The sequence below is a fragment of the Lycorma delicatula genome, chromosome 5 (assembly GCF_047948215.1).
Source record: "Lycorma delicatula isolate Av1 chromosome 5, ASM4794821v1, whole genome shotgun sequence".
Taxonomy (NCBI): domain Eukaryota; kingdom Metazoa; phylum Arthropoda; class Insecta; order Hemiptera; family Fulgoridae; genus Lycorma; species Lycorma delicatula.
In genome coordinates this window covers 69,136,100-69,152,481 of record NC_134459.1, presented here as the reverse complement: position 1 = coordinate 69,152,481, position 16,382 = coordinate 69,136,100, and the positions used below count along the sequence as shown (strand labels likewise).

The 16,382-nt window shown below is 26.5% G+C and overlaps 2 long non-coding RNA genes across 2 annotated transcripts in view; one reads left to right on the top strand and one right to left on the bottom strand.

Annotated features, from left to right (window-relative positions):
* LOC142324910 (uncharacterized) overlaps positions 1-7,060 on the top strand; it is a 43,301-nt gene extending 36,241 nt beyond the window's left edge. Inside the window, exon 3 of the long non-coding RNA XR_012756435.1 lies at positions 6,934-7,060. This is a non-coding gene — a long non-coding RNA (uncharacterized LOC142324910). The remainder of the gene's footprint in view (positions 1-6,933) is intronic.
* Positions 1-16,382, bottom strand: part of LOC142325412 (uncharacterized) — a 240,284-nt gene that overhangs the window by 130,349 nt on the left and 93,553 nt on the right. The window lies entirely within an intron of this gene.

Here is a 16,382-nt window from a genome sequence, read left to right as displayed (position 1 = left end):
TGATATTACGATAATTTTCAATTTTCAAATTCAAGTGCGATAAATTTTACAACCTAAAAAATTCATTTCACAAAGTTCACAAAGAACTATGCAATAAGAAATAAAAATTTTAGAAATATAAAACTTTAAAATTTTATAATATAAAATTTAGAAATTTTATTTTTCTCATCAAAAAACCAATATTTTCTTTCCTGAAATAAATATTTTTCTGTTATAAAATTAGTATTATTAATTTAATTAATTTTTTTATTGTTAATTAGTATTATTTTTTTAATATAAAATTTTATATTATTTTCTATAAATTTCTACATTATATATATATATATATAATTTTTTACTTTGTATTCTCAGTTTATTTATATAAATAAATGTATATCATATATTAAAAAGTAACGGTATTATAAAAACAAAAGAAGCAGTATAGATATTTAGAATATAAAGTGAAACACATTGAAATGGTAACAAGATGAGAAGAAATAATAGATTGAATTGGGAAAATAACAAAAATATTTTCAGAAATTATAGCCAAAAACTAGGAAATTACGTTAAAAAATTTATCATATCTATGTAGCATTTTTCTTGTAAAAAACAAGCTAATGAAAAAGTAAAGAAGACTTTTTTTCTGAGACAGATATCCTGAAATATATATATATATATATATATATATATATATATGTCAAGGTGAATTTTTAGAAATTCAAGTGAAATTTACGGGATAAATTTAGGATTCTGGCTTTCGAACATCCAAATAACATAAAATGTAATGGTATCTGGTAATCGTAACATGCAGTAAAAAAAACCTAATGCAGAATTTTAACTTAACACAAAGTTACTCTGTACAGAATAGTAAAATAAAAATAAAATACATATATTGAGGAAAGAGCTGTTAAAAATACAAATAATTGTTGACCGAACAATTCATATTTTTTTCACTATTATACTAAATAAATCTAACAATATTTAAATTGTGTTATTTGATATTAAACACACTGCTGTACGTAGTTTGATAGATAAGACTCGTCACTCCTAAAAGCGACAAACCCAATTTCAATAATAAAGAAAAATGCTAGGCTTACTAGTAGAAGTGGACTGAATATGCTACTACATATTCAGCATGCCGTGCGTTCGAAATCCAAATAATTGATCATCATTAAATTAAAGAAAATAAATTTCCGGTTGTGTTAAGATGTCTATAGTGCCTCATATCCAAAATAAAGTGCTTTAGATCGCTTACAGGAACAAATAATCTAATACTTATTGTCAAGAAACAATGCATCTATACAATGCCACTTCATAGAAGCATAACATGATTATTGTATTGAAAAAATGGAAAGAAAATCATTGATATCTACTGGTAGCATTCATTTCTAAATTAAATCTTTAAAATAGTTTCAATGCCCTCCAAATAGCAGCAAGCATAACATTAGGCACACTAATCTGGCAACTACGTTCCTTCATTGTGTAACTAGTAGGTAGATTGTTATATCTCTGGTACATCCAATCACGATGAATTTTTAATTAAAATACAATCAAATAATTGGTGAGGTTAAAAATATTAATGCATTTTAGATATCAATTGTCTAAATTTTTAAAAGTTATTAGTCAAACTGCTTAATCCTTTCAGAAAATTATATAAAGAAAAGAAATTAAAGAGTTCACTGAATTTTCACCATTCGAGATACAAAACTATCCTGAAGAAACGTAAAAAGTAGTGATTTTCCGAACATAGTACACAACCACCAATTAAAATATTCTATTAAATTTCACAGTTTATAACAATATACATATCTCACAATCAGCAAAATCAAAATTGAGACCAATCAAACACTGAAATTATGTCTATCAATAAAATACTAAATGATTCCGGGTAATCTAAGTATATCAAATCACATCGTATTATTTTTCAGTGAACGCACATGTATAACCAGTAAGAAATTTAATCAAATCATAACGCGAGTTTTTTTTTATAAAACACAGAAATGAATCGTTCTGACCAATCTGAGGGCATAATCCTCAATTGAAACACTACTAGTATCAAACTCTGCTATCTCCACCAAAGTGAATCTTTCAGAACAGATAAAAACTATTTAGCTAAGCAGGTGATATAAAACGATGAAATTTTAGCCATAGTTTTCCTCTGGTCACTGATATTATTTCACCTACATCTGGATAATTAGTTTTACAAGTTATTGTAGGAATACAGATTAAATTATGGAGATAGTCATGTTTGATTCTGACTCATGGGTGTAGCCATATTTGAGCTGAACTTTGTTCCAATCATATGGTATCAACAATACACATTCTTTACATTGTAAATATGTTTTAAAATATTACAAGTTTTAAGAAAATGAACAACAATATTTACAGTTTAAAATATCCGTCTTCAGAAATCCCTATATATAAATATATACTTAATACGACTCAATATCTGTTATGTTTACAACATTTGCTAATTACTTAATTACATTGTACGACTGAATGAATTAGATACTACACGCATGTGCGTGCAAACTGATCCACTTGGACTTGCACAAATCTTCATGTTGTGTTACATCGGCGGGCGCAACTTCCGTAACTTACTGAAAACACACTCTGATCAGTTCCCCTAACGCGCCAAAAAAGTATTACTTCAAAAATTCACAAACACAAACTAAAGTTAGAAGTTTTCAATAACTTTTTTGAGTAATACATATGTACTTTTCCTTTTACTATTTCTAAACTTATGCGATCCCTTTTGAATTTCCTTACTTAGAATGTAGATTAATTTCATTGAAATTATTATAAAGCATTATATAAATTTGAATGGGAAATGTTATTTGAAATTTAATCAATTTTTGCGATTACTGAAGTGAAAATTGTTCATTTTTTCCCACCGAGAAAAATAATTATTTTATAAAAAGATATCAAGAAAAAATAATTACAATAATCTAAAACAACATTCGTTAGAAAATATTTTCAATATCTTAACAACATATAAACCTTTTGGTATAACAACTAGTAAATAATTAGAATAATACTGGAAAGTTCATCTAATTCAAAATTTAAAAAGTACATAATATGCTATATAATTTTCCATATAAAAGAAAATGAGAAAACCATTGTAGATTGATTTATTATTTAAACGATTAATTTCAATTTGAATCAAATAGAGAAGATAAGAATGAAAAGGGAAAGCGGGAAAATAAAAAAGCAAAAGTCAATAACATGAGATATTTAATTAGTTAAAATTTACAGCGTCACTGTTCAAAGTATAATAATCGTAAAAATGTTTGCAAGTATATGAATAGGTTTACCAATCCAATATAAATGAAAAAAAAAACTTAAGAAATAAAATGGAGAACTGTCAAGTACAGCGATAGATAAAATTGAAAGAGAAATCTAAATGATTCATGGAGTACTCGCTGTTGATAAATACATAATATATATAATATCACTGATAACGAGAATGATGGTAAATAATAACAAACGTGTAACAGTATATTCCCAATACAAGTTAGAAAACCATAAACAATTATGACCAAAAAAAAAGATTAATGAAACTAATTATTCGTAAAAAAATTAACTTAAAAAAACATAAAATCACTAATATGAAAATAGAAAAAATGTTAATAAAATATATTACATCAGTAACGTGCAAAGTTTATTTATTACCTGTAGCGTATGATTTGAGTTTTTCTTTTTATCATAATAGCTCTTAAGAAGAGAGTTTTGTTTCCTACATAATAGCCCCAAGGTTCTCTATACTTCAAAATCCTGTCCTTCCAAGGCCTTACTCTGGGTTCCGAAACGGCTGTTTTTTATTCTGTAGAAATCTTGACGTTTGATAAACTCCCAACTTGGTGACAAAGGTTTTCCTATCAGGGATTTCCTTCCCATAGTCTAAAAGATCCATCTTTAAGGTTCTGAAAACTTGTTGTTACTCTGGATGCGACTTGCTGATTACGTAAACAGAGTAATCTGTCAAATAGAGCGTGTCCTAGTATTTCATGGTTTCAAATATTCCAAATCAGCGCATCCGCCAGAACTCGATAGATGATTACGTTTATTGCAAGTCACCTGTATTATTAAGCTATAGAGAAAATAATCTAAAGAATACTTACCTTATTATCACATACATAACTTTTATTTTTTAGTTCACGGTTGTTAAATTTTTGTTTTCTTTCGATTCATAAAGTTTAACGAAGAAAAAACGTCATTTTCATTATCATCATATCTGGTGTTCCGCTTGTCGGCGAGTCCCTTACGCCACCGCTGGGCTCCATCCTTTCTGTCCCAAGCCTTTCGTCCCGTTGCAGTTTCCAAGCGTCACTTCATCTATTAACTTCATGTGCTAACTTACCCGGTAAGTTAATACATGGTAATACTTCATGTATACATGAAATAATTCTTTATTAACGCGTTTAATTAAAGATGAAAAAAAATAATTAATAGAAGTTATGACCTGGATATTTTTTGTGGCTGTTTCCTAATATTCTTTTAAGGAATATAGAACCTATAAAAATTACAATAAAATAATTGCTTAATCACTTTTAAAATGGTTTTTCAATTTACTTAACTTATGTTTCGATTTAAATATTTGGTATTGGAATTGGAATCCTCTGGTAGTGAGTAGTGACAAAAAGATGTTGGAAAATGAAATGTTCATAAAATCCTAAATAATAATGAAATACTAAGAGCAAAAAAATAAAACGAAAAATTAATTAAAATAACAGATTCTAGGTTACAAAGATTGTTTGAAAAGAGGTATGTGTACGTACAGAAGAATTATATTTAGAATACAATTCCAGAATACGTTTTAATTTTTCATAGAATACAGTTCTAGAATATGTTTTTACTATTCTTAGGATAACTTTTAGAATAATATATAAGATGACTTTAGGATGTATAATACAGATAAGAAAAAAATAGAGCTGAAAGTGAAACATAAATATTGTAACAGGCACATCTTAAAAAACATCGACTTAATGTGAAGCAAAGCTAAAATATTAGCTTTACTTGATAGTAATGCAGCTATAGTTATATTTAATTCAATTATTTATTTTCAATGGTTAATGGTTTATTGAAAAGTTCAGTTACTGCTATTTCAGATGATAGTAAAATAGTAACCATAATTAATTATCTAGTACCAATGAATAAATCAAGAACAAACTTTGTTGATAATATTCCTCTTGAATGAGCATCAAGTTTTATATAAATGGAATGCATTTGAGAAATAAATGAAGAAAATACCCGGGAATAAAGAAAAAAATTTTTTAAACACCGCCGGGATCACCGTTAGGTATTACTTCAGAGGATGAGATGAATGGCAATTTTTGTTCCGTATGAAAATGAAAATGCCATGCCTAACCAGGATTCGAACCCGGGATCTCCGGATGAAAGGCCGATCAGCTTTACCACAAATGATGACGGCCCTATACAGACAAAATTTGATTTTAAATTTATGGAAGATAATAATTAAGTGCTACAACTTAACTGATTTTCAATACGATTTGAGTTTTTGAATTTAACAAAAGAATAACTGAAAAGAACTAAGACCTATGAGATGTCAGTGAGTCTATCGACAGATGATTAAAAATTTTTGGAAAGGTTTACAATGAGTTACACTCAAAAGGAAGAATAGTAGCGCAGCGTTAAATTATTTTAAGAAGTTGGAGTAGTTAGATGTGACGAGACATCCAGAGAAGTATGAGCTTCAATTTTTCTTTCTTTAATAGAAAATTATAAAAAAAAACTAGGTTCAGGTTGATGAAGATATTCATGGTTGAAGAATTTAAGGCAGTGGTTTACCAGACCAACCATCTCTTTATTCAGGTCCGCTGTAAACAAAGTTGTGATTGTCAAGATGGTTACCAAAATTTAGCAAGGATCAGGGTATATAAAAGAAAAGTAGGAAGTTGTGTCTGTTTTCCTAAGTATACTTAACATCGTTCATCCTGTAAGTCTCTATTTATTTATTTTACGGCTCCTAAATTTTTTTTTCTTACTATTAAAATTTTGATTTCGTGTAGTTACCAAGTAATTTTATTAATAATTCATAGCACATTTATGTAATATGGAAAGAATGAGGGAATTGTTATTGAAATTCATCTGAATTTGTTTTGAACTTATTTCACATCTAAACTCGACTCGATTTTTTTTAAATCCAAAAATTTTGAGTTAAAACTTTGTGTAATAAAACAGATTGATTTTGTTAGATTTTTTAACTATTTGTTGAATGGCGAAGGTGATGTATCTTAAACAAAGTAACACTTAAAGAAAATACTACTCTTTCAGGATTTTTACGTAAAACAAAATTTGAGCAATACCAAAGTTAAAGTGTATCGATAAAAAATTCATAAAAATATTTCTTTCTAAACGTATTGTAAGGAAAAAAGAGTTTTAAAATTTCATCATAGCGAAAGAGAGTATGTTTTTATTTGTTTTTCTGAAAATATATTAAAAACTGTAATTTTAAATATTCTTAATATTTTACCATATAAGAAAGGTCATGTTATCAGAATGAGTAATTATGTACTAATTTTTATCGGTTTAACAAAATTTTAAAAATTCTTATTTATGAAACCGTACGACTCCGTTCATTTGACATCTCCAAAACTATATTACTACACCAAGCCTTTTAAGCTTATACATTGATGGAATAATTCGTATTTTGAAGCAGACCGTATCATATATATCTATACGTGATGAAAACATCTACGTTTTCATCTTCTAAGTTTTCCTTTAGACGTTGCATTTTATAGACGATAAGGTGATATTTACCGATAAATAGAAAAATCTACACTGAGGGGTACATGAATTTTGTCACGTTACCTCATTATTTAATTGCAAAGTAATTTTATCCAAAATAAAAATAACGATTTCCTGAAGAAAAAGAATCAGTTAGAAATCAAGACTATCAACGAGCACTTCTATAAAACAAATCATGTGTTTCAGATCCTTCTGTTATGATGATGATATCTATGCCGATATGTGGAAATTATTAAAAATTCAACAAACCACATGTAAAAAAACCTGTTTTTCGTTAAAGAATGTGCCTGGAGGTTTTAATAAAATTACACAAATAAGGCGACTTTTGTTCTACATAACTATAAAACAGGATGCAAAGAGATACAAAGGGACTGCTGAAATGAAGTTTTTTTAGAAACGAGAATATTAGGCAAGTATTGAATATAAAATAAAGATTGTTTAAAATATGCTTTTAAACAATCTAAAAAAATGGATTATCCAATAAACATAAATAGAAGATAATTTTGTTTTCAACAAAATAATATGTATAAAGTTGTCTATTTTCGCAAAACCACAATGAAAAAATGGAGCGTGACCTCAGTTCTATTTTGCACCTTAACTTCAGTTCGTTCAAAGATATTTACTAGATATTGTATGCTGAAGCTATCGTTTCCATTTTGCATCAAAACCTTTGTCATATTTAAAGAATTTATGTAGATGTTGAATATCCCCATGCTATTAATTGTGATCTGGGAAAAGTTGAAAGCTTTATATAAATTAATTTGTTGAAAACAAAATTATCTTCTATTTATGTTTACTGGATAATCCAGTTTTTTTTTAATTTGTTTAAAGACATGTTTTGAAATAATTTTTTTTTAATTTTATACTTTTTATTAGTACGATGTTTAAATATTTATGGGAATAAATATAATTCATATATAATATATACATATATATATATACACACATAAATATAAATGGTGTAAATATAAAAAAAGAATATATGAAAAATATTTCTCATATTTCTGTTTATTTACAAGCCAAAAGGAATTGATATAGCAAATAGTGTTGTAAATGATCACACGATCGATTTTGTGATGATAATGTTAACAAAATTCAAACAAATCAATTCGAAATCTTTTTGTTATTTTTTTTTATATACAAAACATTATTAACAAATAAAGTAAAATAAATTTTTCTTCTTCCTCATTCGGAAAGAGTTAACATTTTTAGTTCTGTGTTAATACCAAACATGTTTTGAAAATTTGTAGCCGCTTTTTGTATCTTTTTTTTGTAATCAAAACTAAAATAATACACAAAAATTTATAATAATGTATTTTCCAGTAATAATAACTGTACGATGCCTGGACAAAACCGCTGCACAAACGCTCACACGCACGTTTGTATGAAGCATCATGTTTGGAATAAACTATGATATTAATTTAAAGTTGCTTTGTGAGATTATTTCAAATGATCTTGTATAAAATAGAATAATAAATTGACAGAATAACAAAGGGCTCTGGCATCAAAGAGATTATGAACTAAACGAAACATGAATACGACTAAAAATAGTTGAAACCAGACGTAATTAATACAATGTTACCAACTAAATTACATAAAACCTAAAATTACAACTAAATTAGATAAAATAAATTTTAACACTGATAATATTCTTTAAATTAAGCTTTTTTTTACTTTAAAATATATATATTTTTGAATTAAAATACACAATTCTAGTTAAGTATTTTAATTCTTTTTCCAGACTAAAAAGGTTTGAAGCTATTCTGCAGAAGAGCATTATAAACGTAAATAGGATTACACTCAAACGAATTTAAGGAGAAACTGGACGTATTTTCTAAGTGCCTTACTGTTGCTACAAACAATTCGATAAACTTAAAATTACAAATCCTTCTTTGTAATAAAAAAAAAAATAGGTGAATCGTATATTAACAATAAAAAGGGATCTCTCTTTTATTATTATTAATACACGAAAAAAAAAAGCTGAAAATTCACTAAAATTATATGTATATTAGCCTGTGTATTTATTTTTCTGTTATTATAACTTTCATTTTTACTTTTCCGTAAAAAAAATATTTTATTTAAATAAATCATGTTGAATCCTTTATTTTTTTAGCACAGCCTTCATAATATGTAATATTATTGCAGTATTCTCTAAATTAATAGATTATTACTCTTTTTTTAATTCATTTTTTCCAACCTTTTTATTGTTATTCCCCATAACCTTCTTCAGTTTTATTAATTCTCGATAAACTGAATAAAAAATAATAATAAATAGGTTCAAATAATAAACAACCATAAGAACGGACAGAACATTTTTTTTAATTTTATTTTTTATTTTTTTATTAAATTTGGCTCACATGTTTTTATTGACATCTAACTAATCCCTATAAATATTGAAAAAATGATGACATCATGTGCAATAAGTGAAGAATGTTTAGCATTTAGGTGGGCCTTACATGATATGTAACAAATATTTCGGTCCGAATAAGAAGAATTGGAAATCATTCCAAAAAAACTTAAACTTATTATTATAAAATATTTTGTTCAAGATTATCCCGTATTTGTGAAAAATAAGACGAGGACAATCTTGGAAAATCCGAGATTTCAATTAAAAATTAACATTCTAATTATACACAATTTTAAGAACAGCTTACCAAATTTCCAATTGACTTCTTCAAGCGCTTTCGGCTATTCTGCCATCTTCAGGAGAAATTTATAATTAATATATACACAAATGTAAAATTAGTGTAATAAGATAAAAAAAGATAAGATAAAAAGTATCACAATTGTTAGGCTCAGTTATTGTTTAACTGTTATGCATTGTTGTTTTTTTTATAAAAAAAAAAAATGGTAAAGCTAACAATCGTGATACTGGTATAAAACGGACGTAGTTACTTTTACTTATGACTTTACCATTACAAAATTACGATCAATTGTTATGTATTTAATTTTATTATATTAATTTTAAATTTTTATAAATTTTAATTATAAATTCCTCCTGAAAATGGCAGAATAGCCGAAAGCGCTTGAGGAATTCAATTGAAATTTTGGTAAGCTGTTTTAAAGTTGTATATAATAGTTATTTTACCAACGGTGCCATGTTCGAAAAACTTAATTTACATTCTGTTGAAACTGTTTTCTTTAAAAGTACAATAGACAGTTCTGTTTTTAGATATTCACTTAATAAATAATATCCTTTTCCTCTTCCAATATACTTTTAAATACATCTGAGATATTATCAAATTATTACTTTTAAGGAATTTTGTCTGCTGACTGCATTCTCAAAGGAAATTTAAAAAAAAATTGACAGTTCATTTTAATGAAGGATCTTTATCAGTAGAAAATATGAACGAATTAAATCATGGAAATAAAGAAGAAAAATTGTTATTTTTATCTTAAGAAATTATTTGCAAAACCCACGGGTTTGTATAGTGGTGAACGCGTCTTCGCAAATCAGCTGATTTCAAAGTCGGGAGTTCTAACTTTCAAATCCTAGTTTTACTTTTAAACAAATTTGAATACTATATCGTGAATACCGATGTTCTTTTGGTGGTTGGGTTTCAATTAACCACACATCTCAGGAATGGTCGACCAGAGACTGTACAAGACTACACTTTATTCACATCATACATATTATTCTCATTCTTCCTCTGAAGTAATACCTTACGGTGGTTCCAGAGGCTAAACTGAAAAAAAGAGAGTAATTATCTACAAATATCGGTAGCATGTAATAAAATTTTACGTCACTTATAATTCTGCAGAATAAAATAATTACGTATGATTTTTCAGTATGAACAGAGTCTAAAATTGCAAGGTAACGTTATAATACATAAATAATTTCTTATATATAACAACTTGTACATATAAAAAGCGAACAAATATTATTCGTATAATTTAAACGAGTTATCAATGAAAAATCTAGCAAGACTTTTCCGAACAAACATTCTTATATTTACTGTTTCCTCAATTATTAATTCATTTCTAACAAAGTTATTATCTTAACTTACGCTATATACGCAAAGTTAATATAATTTATTTAACTAATATTTTGGCGGTTCATTTTTTTTTTTTTCAATTACTAAATAGTTAATTCTTCCGCCATTTTGAGGTTTTACACTTGATTTTAAGAAAATTATATTTATATATTTAATGTGTTTAAGTTACTGCGTTTGAACCAACTTAATATCTTACGCCGTTATTAGGTAATGATTATTATAAAATTTTAATTTTAACCGACCATTCATGTATTTTCGTAATCCTCTAACGATGTTTAATCAAAATCCGTAACAAAAAATGTTCACACTCATACACACATACATATTGAATTATAACGAACTGTTCATTCGTTGAAAATACTACATTTAAGCACAGAAATATAAAACTGAATAAAAAATAAAATATTTAATGAAAATTGTGCGAGTTAGTAAATAAAATTTTCATTAAAAATATCTATTGATAAATAAATTTCAACTATACTGGGATATCATAAATCTATCCAAATAAACCTTTATTTTTAGAAAAAAGTTCACAAAAATAAATTTAATATAGTTAATAGTTTGTGAGAAGTTATAAACAAATTTCAGCAATGAAAAACAACCAGAAATTTGTTTATGTCAAAATGAATTGTTGATAGAAAGAGAATGTTTGTTTGTGTTTTTTTTTTTTAATAATTTATAACTTATTGTTAGTCGGAGAAAATTCAGTTTACAGAGGAATATGAAAATGATTCGTCATCATGGTGCCGTGACAAAACCAGGTAAGTAGAAGAGGGGTATATATAGAAAGGGGGTATAGCTGTATACAGACAGGCTGCTTTATCAAACAAGCAGATCTGAAGCCCCCAATCATTTTCCTCGACTAAAACACAAACAACAGTCAGGACAAACTGCAGCCATTTGTCAAGCGGCGCCCGCGGCACTTCTCTAATGGAAAACAACACTGAACCCCCGTTCTTCTCATTCTTCCCCGTTCACCTATCCATCCGATAACCCTCCATCCAAAACCATTTCCTTCCTGAAAAACACCCACCACCCATTTTGTGTTGAACTAGCTGTCAAATCTGAATCAACTATAGTACTAACTAACGGATTATATTCACAATTGTGTAGAAAGTACTTATACTAACTATTACGTCTTAAATGATTCAGAATTGTATGAGTTCTTCCAAGCTTGTTTCTTCAATATCTAGTATTATTTATACGCGGTATAAATTTTTAGAACTACTTTATTTTTTTTACAATTAAAATTTACTTCAAAATTAAATAAAATACATTAAGCAATAAAACTTATATATACTATATGTAATACATATATAAAATACTTTATATATATATATATATATTAATTTATTTATTATTGCTTGAGCATGAGCAATAACAAACTGAACTATATAATCATATAATAATTTTCTACTTCTTAATGGAGGTAGAGTAAACACATTTTTTATTAATTATTTTCTTTATTCTACATATCCAAGTCAACTATGACACATAAAACATCCAGGGAACTATGAGAGCTGCTTTCTCTAAAAGTAACCACGTTTATTGTACTATAAAAATTGTAAATATATTTCTTATAAGTCAGAATTTTATCTAAATTTCAGTAGACTTGATAAGCTGACGTACAACTATGTTTATTTACATGAAAAAAAGCAACGAGGAAAGGGTCTATTTGTACAAATAATAATTTGATCTAATTACTCTTAACATGACTATTTCAAAAGTAATTCCAATTTTTTCACATCAGGTTGCCTATACCCATTTATGATTGTAGCCCTTGTTACATAAAGATAGAAGAAAAATTTAAATTGTGTATATCACCATGTTTTTGAATTTATTTAATTTATCATCAATCAGGAAAGATAACTTTCTAATGTTTCAAAGCTTGGATGAAAAAATAAACACAAATTAATTTAAAAAATAAAATTACAAATTATACTAAGGAAAATAAATTTTCACACTTTTTTTGTTAAGCTTCTTAGAAAATCATTTTTAACCAATTATTGAACGTCCGTAACCTAGCTATGTTTCCTTTGCTCTTAAGATATTAATTTAATATATTGAAAATATAAAAAACAGAAATGTTTAAGAAATAATAATTTTATGAATTAAAATTAGAGAATACAAAAACAAATTATAAAGAATGATAAGAACTCTTTGAAATATGAATGTGAAAAAATAAATAAAATATTACTATCTGATAAAGTTAGAAAACAACCAATATTTCTCCATTTGTTTATAAATGTGTGTACATGACCAAAATATCGTGGTTGTCCTTTGTTTCTTTTAATCGTTAATTAGTTGTTTTATATTGGGCCAAGCCCATGACTTCCAATATATTAATCTTCTTAAAGTCTCCTTTACCATTCACCTTGCGTAGCAGGATTACATGACCTTAGATGGCATAACCAAAATACTAAGTTTGAAATTTCTTTTAGAATAAAATGTGTGAATGAAAAAATAAATGAGGAAAACAAAAAGGATGTAAACTCAAAAAACCTAAAAGGAAATGGAAAATATACAGAAACAATCTAATCAGTAAAAAGGGAAAAAAATAAATAAAAAGTCTAATTTTCTAAAAACCAAAGCAACTGGCGATTATGAACATCATATTTTAAACGTTTTTATATTTTTCAACAGTTCTCGTTTTGCTAGTAAAATGTGTTTTCCTGTAAACAATTTTTTTTTAAAATAAATTTCTTCTTTTTTTTTGCCTCTGCGACCTGCGACCACCGTTAGGTATTGCTTCAGAGGAACAGATGGAATGGCAATGTAGGGTCCAGGGATTCGAACCCGGGACCTCCAGACGAAAAGCCGAGACGCTCCCATTCGCGCCACGAAAACCGATTAATGTATTTCTAATTAGTACATAGTATACATATTTTTAAAAAAATTGTGTACTTAATTCAATCTAAATATTAAAAAAACATAATTCAAATATATATATTCAATCTAAATATTTATATGTTATATAATTCAATATAAATATAAGCGTTCAATCTAAAAGAGTTTACACACATTCTTCAATAAAATGTATCTTCTTGTTTTTTTGTTTCCTTGTAACATTTTAATACAATGACGTAAACGTTTATGTTTATTATAAGATGTAAGTTTCACTGAAATTTATCAAATTTAAATAAATTACTTTACATTATTATGGTACGCAGAAAACATAACTTGGACATGTACGACTAGGTGCCATCATCAAAATGTTGGATATTTTTTATAATTCAAAATCAATTCTAAAAAAAATAATTTTTAATCCTATTCTTAAATAAATAAAAAGGACTCTGAAAGAAAGAAATAACAACTAGCAAATTTTAAAGATGAAAAAATAAGTTGTTGATTATTATGGAAAACAACAAAAAATTAAATAAATTATTAATATAATACAATAATTAATTTTTTATAAATTTACTCACGATAAATACTGAAATTTTGAGTGAATCATTTCAACTTACCTGAAACAAATAAAATAATTAATTATAAACATTATATTTTAAGAAATACATTTAAAAATGCTGACAAAAAATTGTAATACTTTCCTGGCATTTGTTATTTATTCTTATATTATAGTGGAAAAATAATGATGCATGAAAAAAGTTACCTTAGGTTTCTTTTTTGAAGTGGAGGTAATTTATGATGAAGTTTTATTGTAAAATTATCATTATATGCTTAATTTGACCAAAAACAGTTTTAAAAATTCAAAAAAATCAGTATTTATTTATTCTTTTGCTCCCCCACCTTCAAAATCACCTTTCAAGAAACTTGTTTGATGTCTTCATTTACTATGTTAACTGGAGAAGCTAAAAAAATTTCCACTGAAAAATGTACAACCATTATAAAGTTACCTAAGATTTCCTTTTTCGAGGTCGGGGGTGGATTGTGATTAAATTTTATTGTAAGATTATTACTAAAAATTTATTATTTAATCTTTAAATAACAATAAAACTTTAAATAAACAAAAAAACAATTTTAAATTCCAAAACCCAAAAATTTCATAAAAATCGATTGATCAAATCAAATATTATTAAGCTTAAAAATGCCAACACATATACATAATATGAACATAAACGCCCTTTTTTGTCTTTTGGAGTCCCTGAGTAATAAAAAGTTAAAAAATTCAAAAAACCCTACCCCATTTTTTGACTGATTACCATACTTTACTTCTTGCATCATAGCTCTAGAGTTACGATAGCAGGAAATTAAAAATTAGTGTAAAATTAAAAGATGTCTAATAAAATTTGTAAACAATTATCCAAATTTGTAGTTGGATGATAATACATAATATCATCGACAATTAGGGTTTTGATATTGAAGTATTAAAATTTTAGTTCGGTTAAAATAAAAATACTTTTTATTAACTAATACATTGATATTATTGGTGAAAGACCATAAATATTTAGGTTACATGGAACCTTCAGTATTAATATAATCCTTTTAAGATTTATCTTGATTGAAAATGTAACGATGCCAATCCCTAAACAAAATTTCAACACTGTGTACAGTTCAAGTGTGTAAATCTACTTACACAGATGGTTAACCATCTAATCAGCTCGTTTTAAATGTTAATATTATGCACAATAGTATTTTGTGGCTGATTTTCTTGTTGAATTCCTAAATTTTAAATAAATCTTGTTACAAATTTTAACTAGTCTAACCTGAATTTAATGACAAAAAGCCTTATGAGGTTTTAGAAAACTGTTTTTCTAGTTTTGAACTATCCTGAAACATTGTTAACAAAATGATCGTCTCGTCATTTAAATTAGTAAAACAGCAGTTTATCTATTCATTTAATTCCCAGCAAGATTTTCTATACTTTGTATCACTTGTCATCATCATCATCACCATCGTAAAAATATTAGGTAAATAGATTTCTCTAGCTCGTAAAATATCGTACAGTACTTTAAAATTAATAATCTTTAAATTTATACTTTAACAATGCACTTTATGAAATAATTAATCCAACGCTCGGAAGATATAGAGCAGATTGCTTTACCAAATTTATTATAAACGTATAAAATTTTCTCCACCTTTCTTTTTGATACCATTGAATGAATAAATGCAGTCAAAAATGCCGATGCAAATTACATTCAATTTGATGAAAATTAGCCTACAAATTTTATTAAAAAGTAAACATTATCAAAATAATAAAAAAATATTACACGTATTAAAAAAAAATTACGCACGATTAGTTTATATTAACAAAGCAGACAATAAAGTTGTAATAATTTTCTGGCATTAACCATTAATTTTCGTGCATATTCATTCTTACACGAAGAATAATAATGATACATGAAAATAAACCAAACAAGTTTTAAAAAATCCCGAAATCGATGTTTTTAAACTTTGATCGGCTACCGCACCACCATTATTGACCCAAAATATATATATATTTTTTTGTCACTTTCACTATACAATATCTAGAAAGACATAAAAACAAATTCAGTCAAAAATAAACAATAAATAAAAAGATAACTTTTTCTATATTTGTGGAAGGGAGGAATTTTGGAGCAATTTTTTTTTAAAAATGATAGGATAAGCATGCACGCATATACTTGAACTTAATACAAAGTGGGGTTATGTCAGAAAATTTTGAAAAAATTAGCCCCAAAAAACTATCTACCACAATTCAAT